The 23,420-nt window shown below is 43.0% G+C and overlaps 1 protein-coding gene across 4 annotated transcripts in view; it reads right to left on the bottom strand.

Annotated features, from left to right (window-relative positions):
• The window catches only part of LOC124871765 (nck-associated protein 5-like), a 75,570-nt gene extending 58,029 nt beyond the window's left edge, over positions 1-17,541 (bottom strand). For 2 of the 4 annotated variants that reach the window (XR_007039108.1, XM_047371304.1), the window contains exon 1: positions 17,208-17,541. The gene's annotated coding sequence lies outside the window, so the exon portion shown is untranslated. The remainder of the gene's footprint in view (positions 1-17,207) is intronic. The other 2 variants (XM_047371303.1, XM_047371302.1) reach the window with 2 other exon arrangements.
• Between the last annotated feature and the right edge of the window lie 5,879 nt (positions 17,542-23,420).

Here is a 23,420-nt window from a genome sequence, read left to right on the forward strand (position 1 = left end):
AGGGCAAAGAGAGGGGGAGACAAGTCAAATTCCTTGTTTGTCCAAAACAAACTTGGCAATAAAGTTGATTCTGATGTTGAAGACTCCAGTTGCCACAAACACTTGATGGCAACTGCTGCTGCCAAGGTGAAACAACCAGTTTTTAGGTTTAAAGTGTAATTACTTTTCAAACAGGGTCAGGTTGGTTTGGATAGCTGTTTTGCCTGAATAAATGAAATATTAATGTGGAAACATTTGTATTTATCTTTGTCTGATATTAACTTTAGATTAATCTGAAACGTTTAGGTGAGATAAAAAAGCAAAAACAGTAGAAATCCTTCAGGGGGTAAATACTTTCACGGCCCTCTAAAGCAGATGTTGTGGTGGTTAAAGGGTTTACAAAACATGGTTATAACAGGAAAAGTTTGAATGTGGTGAAGGTCTACTTTGGCGTTGGCTCGGCCCTGACTGCTGCAGGTAACATAGTCACGGCTCAAAACTTCTTAACCTAACCACAGATCTGAACTAGCCCTTTAAACCTCATTATCTTTACATAATCTCTTCAAACATGTTGGGAAATCCTTTTAAAGCAAAAAAACACCAGATAAAAAATCAGAAGTTGGCACAAAAATGAAGTTCAGTTAATCCCATCCATCAACTCGACCTTGGAGATTTGACCATGTTCCAAACATGAGGTTTCTGCACCACAGTGCTGAGCTTTGACGTTTTATTCTGTAAAATAAAAGTTTGCATGAAACTTTAAATCCATGCATTGATCATTAGACATAAATATCTTTAATTGTTTTGTTAATTTAATCAAGAGAAGTGTTGAGGTTGAAAACCGCATTACAAAAAACCCAATCAATGTGTTTGTGAACAAATGGCCACTAGATGGCGGTCTTCACTCTTTCCACGGCTTCCAGAATCACACCCGAACTTCTGGGCGTGAAACCACGTGATTATAAATAATGTGTAAACAAACATTTCTGATTTATGAGATTATTCATGATTTTTATAAGTGCAAAACAATTAAACTACAATTAAAACTAAAAATGTTATTTTAAAGTTATATGTACCTTTATATTGGATAAATATTTCAAATACGTAAAAATGTTATCTGTATAAATGTTATGTAATGTTATATATTTTTGTCAGATTTTTGTTTTATTATGGTTTTATTATTTATTACAGCAACAATGTTTCCATAATTACTCACATTTCATAAAAAGTAGATAAAAGCCTGTCATTAAAAGCTCTTTGTATACAACTATGTTTTATAGTTTTTTATATTTTATTTTTTAATATATTAAGATCATTTGTATTTTATTTAAATAATTTAAAATTGGATCTTATGATTTAATTATATTATTAGTATATTGTTTATATTTTTCATGTAATTTCTTTTTAAAAATTAAACACTATGATTATAATACAGTGGTATTAAGTATTAGGAGTATTTGAAAGTTTGAGATATTATTCAAATTAATATTTAAATATAATATTCATATAATAAATATAATATTTCAGGTTTATGTGTCTTTTTAAATACATTTTAATACTTTATGAATATTAATTTTTTTCTATACTTCAGAATATTTATTTATTATTTTGCATGTTTTTTAAATTGTATTTTAGAAATGAAATACTACAATTAAAACAGACTTACTGTGCTCACTGTATAGTGATTCCACTATCAGTAGGAAGCTCTATAAATGCTTTTATTGTGGTGATGTTCAACATATCAACTCTCTGGCAGCGTTTCTTGACGTATTAAATAAGTTTGTGTTGTTAAAACAAAAAGCTTCACTGTGAATACAGTGGGCTACAGTAAATGATCATTATGGGCTGTTTACACTGAAGGGGCTCTTTTCTTACATTATATCAATGTTACAGTGACATGCAGTTCTTTGGACCCGGCTAACAACTGAGACCAACAGAGGCCAGTTATTCATAGGATTCAGAAGGAGGTTAAGACCTTTGACAGGTCCGATATTACGATGGAGGTCCGGAGAGCTCACATAACAGAACCAGGACCTACTTTAAACCTTATATTACAGAATTGAAATGCTTTGAAAGCGGATGCAACCTGAAATAGGCATTAAAAAAAAAAACCACAATCAAACAGAAGCAGAAACTGAGTCAGAGAGAAGCTTCAGTAGCTGCAGACAAATAAAAAACACACTTCGTTTAATTTCAACAAACCAAGATTAACAAATAAGCACTGAAGACACCCTGCACCTCTCTATGAAACAATGTGTTATTCTGGGAAAAGAGCTTTTTAGAGAAAAACCTAAGCTAAAATTTCCAAATTCTTATTAAGAAACTGAGGAAAAACTATCTGTATGTTTTGTATCTCTTGGGAATCTTGAATGTGGGCGCTACATTTAACATGATGCTTGTAATGGTTAGAAATCTGCTAAAAGTTGCTTCATATCTACAGGTCCTTCTCAAAATATTAGCATATTGTGATAAAGTTCATTATTTTCCATAATGTCAGGATGAAAATTTAACATTCATATATTTTAGATTCATTGCACACTAACTGAAATATTTCAGGTCTTTTATTGTCTTAATACGGATGATTTTGGCATACAGCTCATGAAAACCCAAAATTCCTATCTCACAAAATTAGCATATCATTAAAAGGGTCTCTAAACGAGCTATGAACCTAATCATCTGAATCAACGAGTTAACTCTAAACACCTGCAAAAGATTCCTGAGGCCTTTAAAACTCCCAGCCTGGTTCATCACTCAAAACCCCAATCATGGGTAAGACTGCCGACCTGACTGCTGTCCAGAAGGCCACTATTGACACCCTCAAGCAAGAGGGTAAGACACAGAAAGACATTTCTGAACGAATAGGCTGTTCCCAGAGTGCTGTATCAAGGCACCTCAGTGGGAAGTCTGTGGGAAGGAAAAAGTGTGGCAGAAAATGCTGCACGAGAAGAGGTGACCGGACCCTGAGGAAGATTGTGGAGAAGGGCCAATTCCAGACCTTGGGGGACCTGCGGAAGCAGTGGACTGAGTCTGGAGTAGAAACATCCAGAGCCACCGTGCACAGGCGTGTGCAGGAAATGGGCTACAGGTGCCGCATTCCACAGACCTGGGCTACAGAGAAGCAGCACTGGACTGTTGCTCAGTGGTCCAAAGTACTTTTTTCGGATGAAAGCAAATTCTGCATGTCATTCGGAAATCAAGGTGCCAGAGTCTGGAGGAAGACTGGGGAGAAGGAAATGCCAAAATGCCAGAAGTCCAGTGTCAAGTACCCACAGTCAGTGATGGTCTAGGGTGCCGTGTCAGCTGCTGGTGTTGGTCCACTGTGTTTTATCAAGGGCAGGGTCAATGCAGCTAGCTATCAGGAGATTTTGGAGCACTTCATGCTTCCATCTGCTGAAAAGCTTTATGGAGATGAAGATTTCATTTTTCAGCACGACCTGGCACCTGCTCACAGTGCCAAAACCACTGGTAAATGGTTTACTGACCATGGTATCACTGTGCTCAATTGGCCTGCCAACTCTCCTGACCTGAACCCCATAGAGAATCTGTGGGATATTGTGAAGAGAACGTTGAGAGACTCAAGACCCAACACTCTGGATGAGCTAAAGGCCGCTATCGAAGCATCCTGGGCCTCCATAAGACCTCAGCAGTGCCACAGGCTGATTGCCTCCATGCCACGCCGCATTGAAGCAGTCATTTCTGCCAAAGGATTCCTGACCAAGTATTGAGTGCATAACTGTACATGATTATTTGAAGGTTGACGTTTTTTGTATTAAAAACACTTTTCTTTTATTGGTCGGATGAAATATGCTAATTTTGTGAGATAGGAATTTTGGGTTTTCATGAGCTGTATGCCAAAATCATCCGTATTAAGACAATAAAAGACCTGAAATATTTCAGTTAGTGTGCAATGAATCTAAAATATATGAATGTTAAATTTTCATCATGACATTGTGGAAAATAATGAACTTTATCACAATATGCTAATGTTTTGAGAAGGACCTGTAGATGTTCCCAATGCGCCGCACAATGGCAGCCCAATGTTCTCGAAGGAATGGGTTAAATGCAGACGATAATTTCTCCATTGTGAGATCAATAAAGTGTAAATTATTATTATTATTGTTACTAATGTACCCTTTCCCTACCTCTGCTACATTCTCCTACTACTCTACAATTTTGCATTATTTGCTGTTTTTTCAGCTTTTACCTTTATGTTCTCTCTCTGTTTTTTCTCTTCCTAGAAGGTACACCTGGCCTGTTCTGTATTTAGCTGTGGGACCTTCCTGGAGGGGGCATCTGCTGAGCTGCTGCTGCCAACAACTTAATGTTCTCCTTTAACACTTGGCTCTGTCTCTCTTCTAGACTGATTCAAGCGCAGCCTGCATGTTTCACCACAGCGGGGAGGTTTTTATGTTGAATCTTGTGTGGACAGTTTGCTCTCAGCTGTTTTAAATTTCATATCTTTTCAATCAAAATGATTCAGATATGGAGTAGAAAACATGCAGCATGTGTTTACTTTGAGCTCTCTCAGAGAGGAACGCTCTGCAGTGTAAATAGTGTAATTACACGTCTTCCTTTGGATGGGTGGGAGGGTAATTTGCTGTAATCAAGGCATCAGTTCAGCCAATGGCGTTGATGTTGGACTGAATAAGAGCAGAACCTCAGAGAGGCCCGCTCCCTCTGGGTATTTAACACATATTTCTGCCTCAGATCACATCCTGCTGATTCCCTCACCAGCAGCCTGTCTCGTGACAGCGACCAACAGCTTGAATTAGGACGTTTATGGAGGTCTTCCAGGCTGGTTACTCAACACACACCAGAGAAATATCTCCCTGAATGAAGCGTGAATGTCGTAGCAATTTTGGGCTTTTAATGATTTATTTTTATCCAGGGTGAATGATTACCGAGATGATTTTCAAAAACAAGAATCAGGTGGACATGCTTGAGTTTATTGTGTTTTTTCTTCAATTTACATGAAAGCTCAGATATATACATACACCTTTTGTCTCGTAGCAAGTTGCACCTGGACCACACCCTTTCTAAATCCATCAGCAACCTTCTGGCTGATATTGGACCGCTCTGCTTGACAGAACTGGTAGAGTTCATTTAAAGTAGGCGGATTCCTGCCACAGACCCGCTTTAATCATAGTCCAATTTTTCAACGTGGATCTTGCAAACTCCCAACTGTGACCAGGTTCAAAAATCTGGCCCTAACCAGCTCTCTAAGATGAAACGAAACGGGTTAGGATGGTCAAGAACCACCACGACCTGGAGCACCAGTGTAACTGTTTACAGTGAAGCCAGTTTAAGGTGAGAGAAAAAGGTTCCTGCTCCAAAAACAACACATTTAAACTGGGCAGCAATCTGCAGCTGACCACATGGACAAGCCAAATCTCTTCTGGAGACAAACAACTCAAAGATTGAGTGGTTTGGAGTCAAGGTGAGGCTTTCAGAACACTAACACTTACCTGACTGTCAAGCATGGTGGTGGCAGTATTATACTGTGTGGTTGTTTCACTGCCCAATGTGGTTACAAGAGTGAAGGAGGAGGACTACATCCAAATTTTTCAACCGGACCTCAAACCAACAGCTACATGGTTGAAACTTGGACCCAGTTGGAGGTTCCAGCAGGACAATGATCCCAAACACAGATCCAAACTGGTTCGGGAATGGATAAAGGTTCTGGTATACATTAATGGGCTGTGATTTTCTAGGTAGTTGGAGCCTGGTGGTTGGGGCAGCGTTCTGAGAAGGCTCTAAGTAGCTGGTTTGAATCCCACAGACTGCTGCTCTGGGTCCCTGAGTAAGACTTTTAGCCCCAGAATGCTCCCCGGGTTCTGCACAGCCGCCCACTCCTCCACTTCAGCCAAACTCAACAGGTTCTGTCAAGCAGAGCGGTCTGATATCAGCCAGAATGATGCTAGAAGCTTGTTTGTGGGCCAGGTCCAACTTGCTAAGAGGCTTTTAAACAAATACTACTGGGGTGTATGTATATATTTGAGCTTGTGTGGATGCTTCTAGTCCTTGCTTTTAAAAATTATTCCATCTGGAAAAAATAATGCTTCAAATAAAATGATAAAAGCTGAAAATGAAGATGACAGTAATGGTCCTCATAAGCAGATGGAAACTTCTCACCAGAACCTCCTATAACGATGAGGTACCTGATGCTAACGTCTTCAACAACCATCTGCTCAGTGTTCTCAGTCATAAGAAGATTTCATGAAAGTACAGGAAAAATATTCTTCACACATCCTCAGTGTCTGATGCTGATCCGTACGATAAACCGGCACGGAAACCGAAATAAAGAAGAACCAAGGATGTCGACGACGTTCTCTGCAGACTACAGGAGGATCCAGATTTCTGCGGAGCTCAAGTGACTTTAAAATCATTAAAGAACAACAGTCCAGAGGTTTTATCCTCTCTCTTTCAATTCAAAAATAACTGTTAAAGTATGTTATATTTTATAAACTGAGAACTTATTTCTGAAATTCAGAATCAAATGAACTGAGACAGACATTAAAACACCCAAAACTGAGTCAAATTCATGCTTAAACTCAGAATTATCCAATTAATTTAAGGCTCAAAGTCATCTTTTCAGGGTGGTATTCAGGAGGATTTTAATTTATCTTGTAAACATGCACATCTTATACATCCATCTCCTCTTTTGTTCCAGAAATAGCCATCAGCTGAGATATTTCTGGCACAAAGCTGCTTTTTATGCATGGTTGATGTTGCAAAGGTTCTGACTCTGTGATGTTCCCACCAATCAGGCTGATGCTGCAGAAACCGTCATCTCCCAGCTTTGATGCAGAGCTATTTATTACCGACTCTATTTTTTATTTCTTTGGAGGATGATTCAGGATGAGGCCAGGAGCTGCTTTATGTGGATTTAATTCACCAGTAAATAAATCCCATCTTAATATGAAAATCCTTTAAAACTGTGTTGCCTTGTAGCCAAAACCCAGAAAAATACATTAATTCAACATATTCCCCCTAAAGACAAACGGCCATAGAGCAGGGAACAGAAACCATGTACTGTACTGGTTCTGATACCACAGTCTCGGGTTGGTTCTGATACCACAGTCTCGGGTTGGTTCTGATACCACAGTCTCGGGTTGGTTCTGATACCATAGTCTCGGGTTGGTTCTGATACCACAGTCTCAGGTTGGTTCTGATACCACAGTCTCGGGTTGGTTCTGATACCACAGTCTCAGGTTGGTTCTGATACCACAGTCTCGGGTTGGTTCTGATACCACAGTCTCAGGCTGGTTCTGATACCACAGTCTCAGGTTGGTTCTGATACCATAGTTTCAGGCTGGTTCTGATACCACAGTTTCAGGCTGGTTCTGATACCACAGTCTCAGGTTGGTTCTGATACCACAGTCTCGGGTTGGTTCTGATACCACAGTCTCAGGTTGGTTCTGATACCACAGTCTCAGGTTGGTTCTGATACCATAGTCTCGGGTTGGTTCTGATACCACAGTCTCGGGTTGGTTCTGATACCATAGTCTCGGGTTGGTTCTGATACCATAGTCTCGGGTTGGTTCTGATACCATAGTCTCGGGTTGGTTCTGATACCATAGTCTCGGGTTGGTTCTGATACCACAGTCTCGGGTTGGTTCTGATACCACAGTCTCGGGTTGGTTCTGATACCACAGTTTCAGGCTGGTTCTGATACCACAGTCTCGGGTTGGTTCTGATACCACAGTTTCAGGCTGGTTCTGATACCACAGTCTCGGGTTGGTTCTGATACCACAGTTTCAGGTTGGTTCTGATACCACAGTCTCGGGTTGGTTCTGATACCACAGTTTCGGGTTGGTTCTGATACCACAGTTTCAGGCTGGTTCTGATACCACAGTTTCAGGCTGGTTCTGATACCACAGTCTCGGGTTGGTTCTGATACCACAGTTTCGGGTTGGTTCTGATACCACAGTTTCGGGTTGGTTCTGATACCACAGTTTCAGGCTGGTTCTGATACCACAGTCTCGGGTTGGTTCTGATACCACAGTCTCGGGTTGGTTCTGATACCACAGTCTCGGGTTGGTTCTGATACCATAGTCTCGGGTTGGTTCTGATACCACAGTCTCGGGTTGGTTCTGATACCACAGTCTCAGGCTGGTTCTGATACCACAGTCTCAGGTTGGTTCTGATACCACAGTCTCGGGTTGGTTCTGATACCATAGTCTCGGGTTGGTTCTGATACCATAGTCTCGGGTTGGTTCTGATACCACAGTCTCGGGTTGGTTCTGATACCACAGTCTCAGGCTGGTTCTGATACCACAGTTTCAGGCTGGTTCTGATACCACAGTCTCGGGTTGGTTCTGATACCACAGTTTCAGGCTGGTTCTGATACCACAGTTTCAGGCTGGTTCTGATACCACAGTCTCGGGTTGGTTCTGATACCACAGTTTCAGGTTGGTTCTGATACCACAGTCTCGGGTTGGTTCTGATACCACAGTTTCGGGTTGGTTCTGATACCACAGTTTCAGGCTGGTTCTGATACCACAGTTTCAGGCTGGTTCTGATACCACAGTCTCGGGTTGGTTCTGATACCACAGTTTCGGGTTGGTTCTGATACCACAGTTTCGGGTTGGTTCTGATACCACAGTTTCAGGCTGGTTCTGATACCACAGTCTCGGGTTGGTTCTGATACCACAGTCTCGGGTTGGTTCTGATACCACAGTCTCGGGTTGGTTCTGATACCATAGTCTCGGGTTGGTTCTGATACCACAGTCTCGGGTTGGTTCTGATACCACAGTCTCAGGCTGGTTCTGATACCACAGTCTCGGGTTGGTTCTGATACCACAGTCTCGGGTTGGTTCTGATACCACAGTCTCAGGTTGGTTCTGATACCACAGTCTCGGGTTGGTTCTGATACCACAGTCTCGGGTTGGTTCTGATACCATAGTCTCGGGTTGGTTCTGATACCACAGTCTCGGGTTGGTTCTGATACCACAGTCTCAGGTTGGTTCTGATACCACAGTCTCAGGTTGGTTCTGATACCACAGTCTCAGGTTGGTTCTGATACCACAGTCTCAGGTTGGTTCTGATACCACAGTCTCGGGTTGGTTCTGATACCACAGTCTCAGGTTGGTTCTGATACCACAGTCTCGGGTTGGTTCTGATACCACAGTCTCAGGTTGGTTCTGATACCACAGTCTCGGGTTGGTTCTGATACCACAGTCTCAGGTTGGTTCTGATACCACAGTCTCGGGTTGGTTCTGATACCACAGTCTCAGGCTGGTTCTGATACCACAGTCTCAGGTTGGTTCTGATACCATAGTTTCAGGCTGGTTCTGATACCACAGTTTCAGGCTGGTTCTGATACCATAGTTTCAGGCTGGTTCTGATACCACAGTTTCAGGCTGGTTCTGATACCATAGTTTCAGGCTGGTTCTGATACCACAGTCTCAGGTTGGTTCTGATACCACAGTCTCGGGTTGGTTCTGATACCACAGTCTCAGGTTGGTTCTGATACCACAGTCTCAGGTTGGTTCTGATACCACAGTCTCGGGTTGGTTCTGATACCACAGTCTCGGGTTGGTTCTGATACCACAGTCTCGGGTTGGTTCTGATACCACAGTGTCGGGTTGGTTCTGATACCACAGTCTCAGGCTGGTTCTGATACCACAGTCTCGGGTTGGTTCTGATACCATAGTCTCAGGCTGGTTCTGATACCACAGTCTCGGGTTGTGATACCACAGTTTCGGGTTGGTTCTGATACCACAGTTTCGGGTTGGTTCTGATACCACAGTTTCAGGCTGGTTCTGATACCACAGTCTCGGGTTGGTTCTGATACCACAGTCTCGGGTTGGTTCTGATACCACAGTCTCGGGTTGGTTCTGATACCATAGTCTCGGGTTGGTTCTGATACCACAGTCTCGGGTTGGTTCTGATACCACAGTCTCAGGCTGGTTCTGATACCACAGTCTCGGGCTGGTTCTGATACCACAGTCTCAGGTTGGTTCTGATACCATAGTTTCAGGCTGGTTCTGATACCACAGTTTCAGGCTGGTTCTGATACCATAGTTTCAGGCTGGTTCTGATACCACAGTTTCAGGCTGGTTCTGATACCATAGTTTCAGGCTGGTTCTGATACCACAGTCTCAGGTTGGTTCTGATACCACAGTCTCGGGTTGGTTCTGATACCACAGTCTCAGGTTGGTTCTGATACCACAGTCTCAGGTTGGTTCTGATACCACAGTCTCGGGTTGGTTCTGATACCACAGTCTCGGGTTGGTTCTGATACCACAGTCTCGGGTTGGTTCTGATACCACAGTGTCGGGTTGGTTCTGATACCACAGTCTCAGGCTGGTTCTGATACCACAGTCTCGGGTTGGTTCTGATACCATAGTCTCAGGCTGGTTCTGATACCACAGTCTCGGGTTGGTTCTGATACCACAGTCTCAGGTTGGTTCTGATACCACAGTCTCGGGTTGGTTCTGATACCACAGTCTCGGGTTGGTTCTGATACCATAGTTTCAGGCTGGTTCTGATACCACAGTCTCAGGTTGGTTCTGATACCACAGTCTCGGGTTGGTTCTGATACCACAGTCTCAGGTTGGTTCTGATACCACAGTCTCAGGTTGGTTCTGATACCACAGTCTCAGGTTGGTTCTGATACCACAGTCTCGGGTTGGTTCTGATACCACAGTCTCGGGTTGGTTCTGATACCACAGTCTCGGGTTGGTTCTGATACCACAGTCTCAGGTTGGTTCTGATACCACAGTGTCGGGTTGGTTCTGATACCACAGTCTCAGGTTGGTTCTGATACCACAGTCTCAGGTTGGTTCTGATACCACAGTCTCAGGTTGGTTCTGATACCACAGTCTCAGGTTGGTTCTGATACCACAGTCTCGGGTTGGTTCTGATACCACAGTCTCGGGTTGGTTCTGATACCACAGTCTCAGGTTGGTTCTGATACCACAGTCTCGGGTTGGTTCTGATACCACAGTCTCAGAGTATCCTGTCTCCATGAACACACAAACTGAGTTTTTAAAGGTCTCAGTTCTTCTCGTTGAATTTGAACAAACGACACAAACGCAGATGAAAGTCTTGTTTTGCTGCTAGGTGTCCAGGTCTTGTAGCTAGAACACAAGCCCGTATCATCACACCTCCACCACCATGCTTAACAGTTGGTATGAGGTGTATGTGCTGATCTGCTGTGTTTGGTTTCGTTCATTATGGTTCTGTGTATCATGTCAACCATCTCTACTTTGGTCTCATGTGTCCAGAGGACATTGTCCCAGACGTCTTGTCCTTATTCAGACGCAGCTTTGCTAACCTACGTCCTGCCGCCATCTTGTTTTTACAGAGAAGAGACTTTCTCCTTTAACTCTTCCAAACTGCAAGACTGAGGTCTGTAGAGTATCTGGACTGATAAAGTTAGAGCTCTTGGGTTTCTGGTCATTGCTCTGAGCTTGGCGCTCTGACCTTGGGCTGAATCTGCCGGGACGTCCACTCCTCGGTAGAATGGCAGCTGTCTGGGATGTTTTGGGAATAATCATACTCTCTGCTGGTTGAGGGACTTCAGATGGTTTGGAGACGACCTCAAAACCCTTCCCAGGTTAAAGGACAGCAATGCTTCTCTGATGTCATTGCTGATACCTTTCTGTCTTGGAATTGTGAACAACTGAGAGCTCCAGAGCACAAAAGAGTTTGTGGTTCTAAAACTGCAAGTAAATAAGGATAATTTCAGGATGAAATTAGGATAAAATTTGTTCAAATAAAACATTTAGAAGAAGACCACAAATAAACCAGGCTCTTTTTGTTTTGGTCAGAAGGGAATTTGGAACATAGAGAAACCGGCTTGAGTTCAACAAACAATGAACAGAAGAATCTGGCGAGGAGGTCAAGAATCTGACTGGTTCTTAACTACTGGAAAAGTGATTGAGCAGAGAAGCTCAGTAAAAATACAGAAGTATCCAACGGGACACAAAATGGCTTTAATTAATCCGAAAACTAAAAACTAACACTAGTGTATGGATCAAAACCAATAAACCAAGAGCAGAACAAAAGGAAAAACTGAAGAAAATGAGCACAGAACAACATTACTGACAAAAAACAACAACCCAAAATAATTCATACAAAACCAAGGGACCAAATAACAGTACGATCCATAAATTATGATGCTCATTTTATTCAAATCTGGATTTGTATCATAATTAAAAACAGGATAAAATGGGGTGTAAAACCTGAACAAAACTAAAATCTGATTAAAACCATAATAAATTTAAAATGAAACCAGAGCAAAACCAGGATTAAACTGGATTAAAATCTGGATAAAACAGAAGAAGGTGTCTTTCCGCCCTGGCATCGTGTTAACACACACCGGTGTGCTCCAGAGAAGCAAACAGCCAACTCCTGCTTTTGTGGTGGTGCTAGAACCTGGCAGGCAGGGACCAGTTGGCTTTGTCCTGTCACTGGGTTCTGAGATGCAGCAGAATTTAAATCCCAAACGTAGTTTTGATGATATCACCAATACCTCGTGAGAATTAATCAGACATCCGCTGACCCGGTCCATGTTGTTCTATCAGCATCAATCCTTTGGACCGTCTGCTTCAGTGAATCAAATATGGAATAAATGCAGACAATAGTTAGTCCCTTTCAGCCCTCAGCAACTGTAACCCCTCTCCCCCTCCCCCACCTGTTACTGTACACGGAGCCACAACATTACTTTATAGATGTTTCCTTTAGAATGAAGCCAAGAACTTAAACTTTACCACAACGTTCTCCCTAACCTGTCTGCTGTATTCCTTGGTCTTCATGAGGCTGGTTGTTCTCTAATGCTCTCTAACAAACCTCTGAGGCCAGAAACAGAACATCTGCAGTTAGACTCAGAATAAATCACACACAGCTGGACTCTCTGGTTACTGGTGAGGTTACTTCTGATGGCAGCAGGTGGTGTGGATTTTATTTAGGGGTATTACAATAAAGGACAAAATGGCTCTGTGTGTTTCTGGAACCACAACAAATCTGTAAGGTTTTTATGTCCGAAGGTTCGTTGAGAAGAACCGACAATAATATATAATATATAATATATATTATATATATTACAAATAAACGTCAGGATTGATTTGGGCTGAATGGTTTCTGGAAAACAAGCATCATCATTGCTGATGATCATATCAGCTCTTAGCGTACTCAGGATACCTCCGTGTCTCGACCAATTTCATCTGCATCCATTTTGACCATCAGTGGCATTGAGAGTCTATCCGACTGGCCAGATACAGGCTGGATCAAAAGAAAGTACACACCCTCTCTTAGTTCCTTGCCATGTTTTAAAGGTTCTAAAATCATTCAAATCGAACCTCAAAGGGACAAAATGCAACAAGTTCCTCACTGTCATCATTTATCAAAAAAGATGGAGCCAACATGAAAAAGCTGTGTATGAAAAAGTAAGTACACCCTTACAGTTTCCATCTTATTTAAGAAGGTGCTGCTAATCACACGCATTGACCACCTGAACATCATCAGCGTGAGCACATCAGTAAAACCAGGCGTTTTTGCAGCTACCTGCTCTGTGGACTAACACCATGCCAGGATGGAAAGACATCAGCAATGACCTTAGAGGAGCAGCTGTTGCTCTAACTGGGACTGTTTTCAGGGTTAGCCCGAGTGCAAAAACATACTAGTGTGACCATTATAATGATCAGTCAAACTTGACTTTATATTCAGTTAATATTTCACACAAACCATCTGAATAAATCTCTATTTAACATGTTGTGGTGATTCTTGGGCTAAATAACATCTCAGAAACAACTGTTTTCTATCATGTTCTAAAAGTAAACGCAGCCTTTATTTATCCCCTCATTGAACCAACAGAATGATAAATGTAGTAATCTGAAGCATACCAACAGTTTTAAAGGTTTGAGTTTATGAATATTATCACAGGATAATCAACTCTTATTCTGATCAGTTTTATTCCACAATAACTAGAAACAATACAATAATTGACCATCCCTAATGGCCAAGTCCACCCTTAGCCAACATGGATTTTTGGGTATTATCATATGTTGGATGGTTAACTTAGTGGGCTTTGGGTCAAACTAGGCATTTTGCTTCGTTCCTTTCAGGGATGACCCACCTGTCCCCCGAGGCTGAAGGTACGTCTGCATCATGCACTAAAACATGTTTGCATGTAAATAAGCCTCATTCATTTATTTAGTATTAGCTTAGGACCAGATCTCTGGTTTTTTGGGGAAAAAAAGCCTATATAAATATTTACAAGAAAGAAAACGTTTTTATTTCCAACCAGATTTTACATATTTATATTTTAAATGTCTTTGAATTGAGAGAGAATCCGTTTGTTTGCACAAGGTTGACCAATAAAGCTAAGCTGATTCTGATGATGGTCCAATCATGTGATTTAGCTTTATGGGCAGGTCAACCACTGGTATTGGACCAAAGGGATGGCTAAGATCAGACTGGAGCTAGAAGGCAGCAGTTTGAGGACAATCAGCAACATTGTTGTCCTTTCTATCTGTGGAGAAGAAGAGCTAAGGAACTTAGAAGGAATCCATCCTTCTGCTGAGCTACTCTTCAGAGCATTCAGCATCGTTACTGTAAGGACCACCAAGGTCCTAATTCCCCCTCACTACAGAGCCACACAGAGGAACGGACCAGAACCAGAACTTTAATCAAATGGTAATGCCATTAGTTTAAATTAGTTTAAAGTCCTGAATATAATTTTATTTCATTGATAGTCCTGCTGCTTTTAATAGTGTACATATACAGCAATGATTACCTGTTGGAAATTATAGGGAGGCCGAGTCCAAAAAAGGACCTAAAGTCCTGCATGGGGCCCACAAAATAAAATAAATAGAACCCATATAGGCAGACCCAGTTCAAAACCCAATCTGGGTCTAAAATAATTAATGCACATCACACCTTGGACCCACATGGGTCCCACTTTTTGTCCAGAGTTGTTTTGTCCATGAAATCTACAGAATATTAGAAATGAACCAGCAGATAGTCCCAATTGGGGCCCATTTTTCAGTCTGTTTCCTACCAGGACTGCACAGCATCTCCGCCTGTCATCAGAGCGTCATTGTCTGCAAGACCCAAATCCCAAAGGACATGGATGCAGTATTTATAATGATGTTTAGTTTAATGTTGCCTTGCATTTACACTCTGCATGCCTCTCACTGCTTCACACCAACACCTGGCAGATATGATAGTTGTCACAGGGAGGTGGTAGTATTATGATGGTGGAAACCAAATAAATGGGAAGGGAAATCATTTACTTTGAATATCATCATCACAATATTCAACAACATTTGCGCCGCCCTATGGGCCCAATCTATTCCAGTGTCAGTATCAGTCCACATACTAATGTCATTCTAGGATTGGATACCAGGCAGAAGCCACTGATCCGTTCAGCGAACCGGACTGCATGGCGCTGTGTTGCTGCAGGTCATATATTTCCTGATTTTACTCTGACTGTTTAGCTGTTGGCCAAACAAATGTTGGACACTTCAACAAAATATGTATGTGAAGGCTCCCTCAGTCAGGCGTACTTGACTCAGCGGACTCAAAGTCCGCGAACGTGTCCATGGCGTCACAAAATAAACGGCTCAGGGAGAAAAGTCTCCAGATCCAACTGTTTTATATGACACGTTGCTCCGAGCAGCCGATTGCGTGGACGCACACCGTCACTGCCAATCTCTGTGCCAACTGACTGGTATATTCTTCTTCGTGCTCCATGGTCTGGTTTAATGGGCTTTAGCACCACCTTCTTTTGTTTTTGTTTTTCCAAAGCTACACGGCAATTCAGCCCCACCTCCCTGTCTGATGACGCCATGGCAGAAAGTGTGGGAAATGTAGGTAATTGTCACCAGAAATTTAAGAAATTGGTACACCTGAGCTCAAACGTCCGCGGACAGTGCACGCAGAGTCCCCGCTGCTCACACTACGCCCGACTCTGTAGGAACCTTTAAAGTGTCTATAAAAAACCTTCAAAAAATCCAATAGATGTATTTTGATTTGACACATTAGTTTATGCTATAGAACCAGCGGTCCATGGGCGGTGGGCAGAGTGAGCACTCTGTCCAACAGCATCACCTTCCTCAGAGATATTTTAGTGTTTAAAAGGAAGAAACCACAAGACAGATGTCTATATGTTTTGTGCAAACATCTACATCGATGGAGGTCATGTTGGATTGTTACAGTAAAAACTCTAGACCATTTTACCACCACCTACACCCCAATAAAGCTAAATAGTCGTTCCTCCTTAGTACCAGCAGTCTGTATACAGATTTAGCAGCTCTGTAGCATAATGTTACGTCTCTATGTAGCTGACCAAGCATGCGTGTGTGATTCAGATTAGCTTTCACAACAGCACCATAAAAACAGCACTAGAAGTTTAAGAAAAGGTGTTCTGGATCAGATAACATCGGTATTAGCAGATATTTAGCAGCTCTACCCATAAGACCCGCCACACGGAAACATCGACTGGGTCTCTGATTTTAGTTTGGTATAACTGCTGGTTTTACATTTGAGCTGATGGTGGAACATTTGTCTTGAATGGTTCCTGCTCTAAGTAGCCGTCAGCTCTGAGGTAAGATACTGTTGACTCATAAATACTCCCCATGATCCCAATTCAAAAACTGAACTATCCCTTCAGGTCCTGACCCAATTGGCACATCTACACTGCTTTCTGTATACTGGTATACAGAGTCCTCAGATTTACCCATAAATAAATCACAGTCTGATTGTGATTAAAGTACACATTCAGAAGGTAAATGTGTGTGTCTCTGGTGGTTGGCTGAAATAAACACCAATAAAAGAAATATGGCATTAAGGTTACTCTATGCCCAATTTTATAGAGGATGGTGGATGGAGGTACAGATTCATAAAGTTTGTTCTGAACTCAAGATCAAGAATGCTGACCCAATCTGAGCCACACTGACCAGCTAGATGGTTTTAGTTTCAAACTATCACAGCTGAGAATGAAAATAAGTGCTTTCAGGAACCTTGAATCATTCATCCAGGGCTCCTCTAACTGTGCCATCTTAACCTACTTTCCAAGCACTGTGGAGGAAGCCCAGGTACTTGTTGCTAGATATTTCTCTGGTCATACATAATGCATATGGATGCCAGTGCTGCATGAGTCTTGCATACAATATGGCATCCGGTTCCCAGTCACAGCCCAGTGTCACAGTAAATCTGGGAGGAAGATCCCAGATATTAGTTAAATGGACAGAAAAAGGGGCCCACGTGAGCATCCTTACCTGTGTGTTTCTGCAGAGACAGATGCCAGCAGAGTCAGCAGGCTGAGCGATCTCTGCAGAGGTTCGTCGTCTGCATCACTTTGGCAGATAACCCGAAGAGCCACGACTCTACAATATGGGTCAGATCGGTGGGAGACATCCTGGTTTCATGGATCCTAGCATCCATCCGCATCCTCATCCTCTGTCTGCAGCTGTTCAGGGATCCAGATGTGACAGAGACGGGATCAAATCTACATGGTTTTTAATTTCAGACCTGATGACAGGCTTCTCCTCTATCAGTCTGCAGCAAGCAGCAGCAGCAGCAGCAGCAGCAGCGCCTCAGTGAAACCCTACCTCCTCTCCTCCCCCCTCTGCCTGCCTCTCCCTCCGATTCACTCCTTTATCGCTCTATTTCTGTCTTTTTCTGATGCTCAGCCATACTTCCACTTCACTGCTCCCTCTCTCCTCCCGCTCTGATTCTCAGCTGTGGCTCAGCCTTTGCCCAGAGGATGTTGAACATGTGTTCAGGGTGGGGGTTGGGGACTGCTGACTTCATAGGTGGCATGCTTGCTCCTCACACTCATAGGTCATGCCACACGGTGCTGGGCATACTGGGCTCAGCTGTATTTTTAACCATAAAATCTGATTTTTAACTCCAGATGCTGCTCATTTTAAACCAAATGCATGAACAGATATTCAGATGATCAACCAATCAGAGTAGGTCTAGTAAATAAAACAAGGAAGGGCAACCTGTAAATGTAACATTTTAAAAATCATCACGTTCTGTGCAGCCCTGCAAGGATGCAAGAGTGATGGAAAGGAGAAAAAAAACATTTATGCTCTGAAATATTCTGCAAGACTGGACCGGGTTTGTTTTTGCTTCATTGCAGTGAGACGAGCTGCACATTTCTCCACATCGTAGGACAGGAGCAGGGAGGGAGAAGGCAAGACGTGGGAGTGTTTTGTAGGGGGAAAACAGACAAACATTGAAGGGGGGAGGGGGAGAGGAGAGAAAGAAAGAGAACAGAGAGAAATGGAGTATTTATAGAAGGCTAAGGACTGAGAAGAAGAAGTAAGCTGCTGTTATGACACAGGGCTAATTCACGTCAGAGGCAACGAGTCCTCAATGCAACCTAAAATCTTAAACATGCGGCTTAGTCCACAAAATGATTTCTGATGAATGGCTATGAGATATTAACTTAGTCATGAAAATCATCCTCATATGACAATCATAAAAGCAATTAGGGTGAGAGTGCATCAAAAGAAAAATGAAATTTCCTGTATTTCTGCCAAATTGGATGTCTGCATCATTTACACTGCTACATTTAGATAACACTAATTTCATTTTACATACTAAACATTTGATTTCAACTGCAAATTTAAAAACCATGCACACACACGTCTGTGAAAACGGGATCCCTCTGGGCGAATGCTATGACCTAGATTAGGCCTTGATGCTCTCAAGCCTGGCAGGCTGAGTGCATGTGAATGTATGAGTGCCAACTGTGGAGTAAATGCATGCGTCCACACACAGCAGAGAGAAAGTCACAGGGAGGAGGGAGGAGGAATGTATGCAGAAAGCAAGAAATAAGCTAAAACACCTCAGCTGGATGGAGCCAACCAAGACTTGAACACGTAGATGCACAGCTTCCACTTTGTTCTGCAAAGTCGGATGACATCAAATCTAAAACCCAGAGTTATTCAGCTGCTGATGCCACAGCATCGGTTTCACAGAAAGGTTTTTATTCCACCTCAGTTTGTGAAAAAGGATCAGCAGATTAGCACCCACAGCGCTGCAGATTAAAATGTCTCTATATGGCCTAAAACTGGAATCATCCTATAATGGGGTTACATAATAAGAGGAAAAACATCTGGACCTAAACATGTTGAAATAGATAAACATCAGATAAACATCATGTCACATATTATGCTTTGTCATTATTTATCTATGGTGATTTGTCCTGATGATATTCTATCAATGTTTCATCCTGTTTTTGTACTTAATCCTGTTTTTATGTTAATATTCTAAATTAATGCAGGTTCTGTTCTGGTTTTATCTTTGATTTGTCTCAGTCTTGTCCTGATTTTAACATGCTCTACTCCCACTTTTAAGCTAACTTTGCCCTCACAGATCATTCTGCTTTTATTTTGGAAATCCACTTGGCCTTTCAGGGTCGCTGGGGATCACTGGGTGAGAGGCGGGGTCAAGCCTGGACAGGTCTCCAGTTCATCAGAGAGCAACACAGAGACACACCGGACAGACAACCAGGCACACACTCACACATAAGGACAATGTAGAGACCAATTAATCTAACAGTCATGTTTTTTATCTGTGGGAGGAAGCTGGAGAACCCATGAATGCATGGGTTCTTGCACAGGAAAACATGTAAACTCCATACATAAAGATGTCAGCTTGGAGTTTAACCCCAAGACATTCTTGCTGCAATGCAACAGTGCTACCAACTGCACCACTGTTTGAAAATATCCTATATAATTATAATATCCTGTTTTTGTACTGATATTATTCTAAATGTCTGCCAGTTTTGTTTCAGTTTCATCCCTGTTTTATCTAGTTTTTTGTGGTTTGAAAACCACGAATTGTTAATTTTCTGCACCGGATCATATATATGTATGTTAGCACAATGCCAAGAAGGAAAGACATCAGTAATCGCCGCATACCAACTGCAAAGCACAGTGGTGGAGGGATGATGATGTGGCACACGTCTTCTGCAACAACAGGACCAGGGCACCTTACAGTAACTGAGAGGACCATGAACTCCTCTGGAGACCAACGTATTCTAGGGTCAAATGTGAGCCCATCTGTCCAACAGCTGAAGCTTGGCCAAACTGGGTCATCAACAGAACCATGATCCCAAACCCAGCAGAAAATCTACAACAGAATGGCTGAAAAAGAAAAGAATCAAGGTGCTGCAATGGCCTAGTCAAAGTCGTTTTTGCCTACTGCTTCCTGATGTTAACTCACCTCCAACTACTTTGTGTTGAACAAAGTGACTGAGAAGCTAACTGTTGGTGGAATTAGGCAGAAAACTCTCTGGTGGCGTCTCACTGTTTATCAAAATGCTACCAAAGCTCCTGATGTCCCTCTGAGGTTCTGACTGTGAGTTCTGATAAAAATAGCTGCTCCACACACAGATGGTGATTCTCCCACAGTCACACACGATGAGGCGGATGGCAGAAACCCACCAGTAAACATCAAAGAAAACAGGAAATGATGCATTGTGTGGAAAAGATTCCAAATCCACTCATGACAAGAATCAAACATTCAATGTTTAGCTGCTAAAGAAGCCAGAAAATCTCCAGCAGGTTTGCTGTGAGAGCAAAGAGATACGGATCAATTAGGACCACTTTGATCGCTGGCAATAAGAATCATTTTGTTAGTTTCTTTACTGAATCTTAACCGTAAAAAGATTTATCATAAATAATAGATTTACAAAATCAGATGCTGAAAACTGAGATGTTCTCCATCAAGTCCAAAGAAGGCTGAATGGGACGAGAAATAAGGCTAAATAGGAGAGGTTAGCTAGTTAATTAGCCAGGTTGTCTACAGCTGGCAGTTTATTTTCCTGACAGACAAGGTGAGAAGTATCACCATATCAGGGTCCAGGAAAATGTTCACTGATAATGTTTGTCTCTGCTCTAACGTTAAACTTAACTCTGAACTCTTAACTGAAGGGTCATGTCATCAAAACCCAGAGATTAAACTGAGGTTTTCATTTTTTGATTTTTCTGTTTCTGGGTTGAAGAAACAGCAGATATGAGAAGCTGCACCTTAATGCATTCTGTCACTTTTTATGTTTCTCTCATTCCATCTTACAGCTAAATGACTGAAATAACAGCACAAATGTTGTCTTTACATAACTGAAGATTCTGTTAGGTAGTGAGCAGAATCCAGATTTTATGAAACAGGAACATGAACCCAAGAATGCTTGGTCTGAATGGACCGGTTTTCCACCCAAACTTCAGACTCACTGTGTTTTCTTACATTATAAGTGTTTAAATATGTGAATGAGAGCAACTGTTTTGGGAACTCGGCCATAATAAGACAGAGTTTGTGAGCGAGGACAACAGCTGAGGACCAAACAGCTGGAAGAGGTCTGCCTACATATGCTAGGCAATGAAAAATGTAATATGTTGATTACTGAACGACATTATGAGCTGCAAAAATACTTGAATCTTTATTTCTGCTAAAATATGATCGTGTTGGAGCCATGAACTCAGAAGGAACTCATCAATTTTGAGAGCGAGTTAACAAACATTAAGTGGGATGAAGTAGTAAAACATAGTCAAGCGAATGACTGTTGCAATATATTTACTTCTATAATGAGTAATGTTTTAGATAAGTTTTTAAAACCATGTAAAAGGCCGCAAAGAAAAAGACGGCTTCCATGGGTAAGTGAGGCAGTGCGACAACTAATTAAAAAAAAGGGACTTTGCCCTAAAAATATATCTTAAGACCAGATATGACACAGACCTGAGGATATTTAAAGGTTTATGAAATCAAGTAGTAAAAGAAGTACGCAACATAAGGATAACAACAATGGACGTCATACACTCACTCACACTCCCCATGCATACTCTCTACTCCCAGGTCCAGGCGCCTGTACCCCCTCAGGGCAACCAGCCCCCGAACCCAGGAGGTAGTCCCCTTCCCTCCTGGGGCAGAGGCAGGCAGACAGCGCCGGTACTGCCCAGACCCGGGCCACCCCCGCCCACCGGCGCAACAGGGCAGACCCCACCCAGCACCGCACCCACAACCGGACCCCCGACCCCACACCATGATGGGACAAACTCATCCACCCAGAGGTCCCCGGCCAGCGGCAGGCACCCAGGGCCAGTGACCCCACCACGCCCCCCTCAGCAACAAAAAACACTACATCACTGCCACTGCAACGACCGCCCAGGGAGAAACACTATCCAGCTCAGCTCCACCATCGCCGCCCAGCTGATCCAAACGCCAGTGACCCCACGCCCTAGAAGTGGACACAACACCTCCACCCCACAGGCCGCAGCCCCTCCACGCCACCCCCCAGTCCACCGCCCCGATCCTCCCTCGGACAAGACAGCCAGCAGAGCAGCACACCTCCAAGCCCGCCCAACCCCCCCATACAGTGCCAGCAGCTCCAGCCCACCAGTCCACGAGAGAGATACATGCACCGGCTGGGGACCTGGGCCATGCAGGCCAACCGCTCCAGGCCAAGCACACCCTGCCAGCCGTCCCGGTGTAGTCACAAGACATGCTCTGCCGCCCCACCCACCCGACCGCCAACCGCAGCCCAGCGCCCGACCACGGGCCGGGACCACAGAAGGAAGCCGTGGAAAGAAGGCCACGGCGGCCCCAGTTACCGGGCACGCCGCCAACCCCACCCCCAAACCCGGGGGCGCCCCAGCCCACCGGGTTTTCAAAGTGTCCGCAGTCTGAACGGTCATGTTGCATTTCCTCCGACCCATGGTCCTCATGGTCCTGGTTCCGGCTAGCATCCACACACATCATGTCCATGCAGACCACTCTGCAGCAGTAGCAACATCACTGCTCCACTGCAGGTTGTGGTTAATAGTTGAGCTCTCTTTCTGGGTCGTTATGACGTGGTCAGAATATTGTCGGCCCCCGTCGCTCAACAACCTAATAATAACACAACGACGCCGGCATCCATCATTACTTCCATGAACACAACGCAGCTGGGTTACGTCTACATTCTCCATCTGCGCTTGCAGGTCACTTTGGGGTCATGAACCATTGAGACTGAATTAAGCTTTAAGACCTGCAGTGTGAAAGAAGCCTGAAAGTCTCTTTTCTACATAATCAGTCATTCATTACTCCGAGGAAAACGTCTGTATCTCAGTTCTTAATGTTCCAGCAGGTTCGTTTTGATGGAAAAAGACAAACTTGTCTTCAGAAAAACCGTGTCCAAAGTTGGACCCTGGCTCAAAAACAAGGGTACTAGCCGACCTGTGTAGTCTTAGCAGGAACACGATGACTAGGAGGAAAGAAACTCAGGGATTGTTCAGATTTTTACAGTACTTAAGCAAAGATGATGGACGGTTTCCTGTCAGGGGATGGTTATTAAAATCTGGAGCTTCTACAAGAAGAGATTAACATGTTTTCTTGTTAATTTTAAGGTACGTTTTTGTGGAAAGCCAGAACATCTTAGACCACATCTGTGTTCTGATGTGTGTGTGTGTGTGTGTAAAGTCAAACAACATTTATACTCAGAA

The sequence above is a fragment of the Girardinichthys multiradiatus genome, chromosome 7, assembly GCF_021462225.1.
Source record: "Girardinichthys multiradiatus isolate DD_20200921_A chromosome 7, DD_fGirMul_XY1, whole genome shotgun sequence".
Taxonomy (NCBI): domain Eukaryota; kingdom Metazoa; phylum Chordata; class Actinopteri; order Cyprinodontiformes; family Goodeidae; genus Girardinichthys; species Girardinichthys multiradiatus.